This window comes from Mus musculus (genome assembly GCF_000001635.26).
Source record: "Mus musculus strain C57BL/6J unplaced genomic contig, GRCm38.p6 C57BL/6J MSCHRUN_CTG16".
NCBI lineage: Eukaryota > Metazoa > Chordata > Mammalia > Rodentia > Muridae > Mus > Mus musculus.
This window is the reverse complement of record NT_166456.1, coordinates 22332-25349: the sequence shown is the minus strand read 5'-3', so window position 1 is coordinate 25349 and position 3018 is coordinate 22332. Positions and strand designations below refer to the sequence as shown.

At 42.8% G+C, this 3018-nt stretch overlaps 1 pseudogene; it reads right to left on the bottom strand.

Moving 5' to 3' along the window:
* LOC673191 overlaps positions 1-3018 on the bottom strand; it is a 10460-nt pseudogene that overhangs the window by 3307 nt on the left and 4135 nt on the right.

The following is a 3018-nucleotide window of genomic DNA, read 5'->3' as shown; positions in this document are numbered from 1 at the left end:
CTCGCCCTGTGGTGGCATCTGTTCCTTCATTACACATCTCATTCCCCATTATTTATGATCCTTGGTTCTGCCTCTATGACTTCGTCTGAGTATGTAAAGAACAGGGTCAGATGGGAAAAGGGGTGGGGTCTTTCTCTCTAGCAGACTCACAAATGATAGACTCACCTCCTCCATTGCATTGTGGGAGGCTAAGCATCTCCTCTGCTTGTTCATCATTAGTTTTGGATGCTGAAGAGAAACAAGAAGTCAATCAACCATGCAGAGGGACCAGATAATACCTCAGTGTGCTCAAGTGGAACCAGGAAGTTCAGGGAATATAAGAAAATCAGGGGGCTGGAGAGATGGCTCAGAGGTTAAGAGCACTGACTGCTCTCACATAGGTCCTGAGTTCAATTCCCAGAAACCACATGGTGGATCACAACCATCTGTAATGGGATCTGATGCACACTCTACTGGTGTGTGTCTGAAGACAGCTACAGTGTACTCATATAAAGAAAATCAGGAGTACAAGGAATCCAAATGACAACATTGACTGTGTATCACAAATAGCCAGAAGACCAAGACACAGTCCTTCTCCAGTAACCAATACTTTGACATGAATAAAGGACCCACATATTCTACCCATAAGCATTAAGGTTGTTCCAAGCAACAATCACAAGTATTTCTCCCTATTTCCCACAACAGGTAATAGATCAAAGAAGAACCAGGAAACCAAAATAACTAAGAAAGTTTCACACACTGTTCTCTAGGACAAGAGAGACAGACAGGAAGTTGCAGTATTCAGGGAGGAAAGGAGCCAATGCTGCTGACACCAGGAAGTTGCTGAACCCATGGAGAGAGGAAGCTTTGCCAACTGCATTTCCCTGAGTGTCTGGTTGAGTTCTAGAGAGTATGTTTGATGGGGAAAGATGAAATGAAAAAAGGCATTTGAGATCAAGGGCTGTTTGTTTAGTCTTAAGATGAAATAAGAGATCTGATTTGTGAGACTGAGAAGATGGCTCCGCAGTTCAAGAGCACATTTTGCTCTTCCAGGGGATCCAGAGTCAATTCCCAGCACCACGTAGCAGCTCACAATGCTCTGCTGTTTGGGTTCCCAAAACTGTGACACCCTATTGGGACTTCTTTGGATGCCAGGCAAGCATGTGGTGTATATATTTATACTTGCAAGCAAAATGGTCATATATATAAAATAAAATAAATTGGAATTAGAGAGATCTGATTTGCCTTTTCTGTTGGAAAAAAAATGGACAGATTTAGTAAATAGGAGATGGTTTTACATTAGGGAGGAGCAGTCGGTATCAACCCTGCTTCAGAATGGAGAAATAGTGTCCCGGGCTGAAACAGAGACAGCAGAGGAGGCAGGTCCTCTGTCAAGTCAGATATAATATGGAATTGTGCCAGTGCCTCATAATGAAGTTTTTGAAGCATCCAGATAGAGAAGTCTGTGGAGGAGGTGAAGGAAGATAGCCAGGCCTGCAGATGAGGAAGCTGACAGGTGTGAAGTTCATGTTTGGGGATCATTAACTTACAGATGGGAACAGATAAGAATGACTGGGAGAGACTGATTGTCCCTGCATGGTTTCCAATGCCACTTTGAGAGTTGGGGGCACCACAGTCTGAAAACCCACAGCTGATGTAATCGCCTTGGGCCAGAAGTTGCTTTCAGCTCCTAGCTCCTTCCCTCCAAAGTCTCAAACTGTTTCCTCCCTTCCCAGAAGATAAGATTTGCTCTCAACTTATTGTTATTTTTACTGTTGTTGCTGCTGCTGCTTGTTGATATATTCATTTTGGGGTGGGAGAGTTTCTCACATACCATGACACACATGTAGAGGTCAGAAGAAAACTTACAGGAATCAGCCCTCTCCTGTATAAATGTGAGTCCCAGGGAGCAGACTCAGGCCAACAGGCTTGGCAGCAAGTGTCATTTAACTGGCTTCCTACTGGTTTTTAATTCCCTCTTCTTCACTTTTTTTCTCTGTGTGTAGGGCTCATGAGTGCTTTACACTGTCTATTAGCATCTCTGTTTTATATAATCTCTTTTTTATATAAATCTTTTTTATATAAATCTCTGTTTTATATGATCTTCTCCACATATTCTACACTTACACCTCGTGGTGTAAGTGAGCCTCGCCCTTTCCCCCATAGCACTCATTTCCCCAGCTCAGTCCAGTCTCTTTGGTAAGCTTGCTGTTCCTGGTTTTCCCACGAAGTTGAATCTAAATGTCTCCTCTTCTCCCTTTCTGTGTGTTCTGCTCATCATCCTTTCCTATCATAGATGTCTCTGTTCACTGTGGATGAAGAGGACATCCTCTTCCCAGGTTCTCCTCAGAAGTCTTTCCCAGGCTCAGCTTCCATTTTATTCATCATGTCCACACTCCTGTCCCAACCATGGAAAAGTGGCTGAAGGGGACCAGTGCTCTTTGGTAGTGTACCCCAAATGCTGACATTAGGACTCCATGTCTAGTTAGGTGAAACACTGTCACTCATAACTCAATATCCTTGGCTGCATCTAGAGTTCTCAGCTTCCTTCTCTTGGTGTATGGTCTACACTCAAGACAGATCTCAAACACCCTGACGTGAAGCTTCTATACTGCTTGTGTCTCCTGAGAAAATTCAAATATTGAACATCATCTATCCATCTATGGGGAGGATCAGGAAGAGTGAAGTGAATGGGTGGTTAGATTGATGGATAGTTCGGTGAATGCATGGATCAATGATAGATTAGATAGGTAGATAGATAGATAGATAGATAGATAGATAGATACATAGATACATAGATACATAGATAGATACATAGATAGATGAATAGCATAGACTGGCAGGAATATGGATAGCTAGATGTTTGTATTGGTATGAGGGTGACTAAGTGGATGGGTATATATAGTTGGATAGATTGGTAGATATATGGATAGCTATATGCTTGAGCGTGCGTGTGTGTGTGTGTGTGTGTGTGTGTGTGTGTGTGTGTGTGTGTGTTAGAAATGGTCCATTAGAGAAGGATTAAGGCAGGAAAATAGT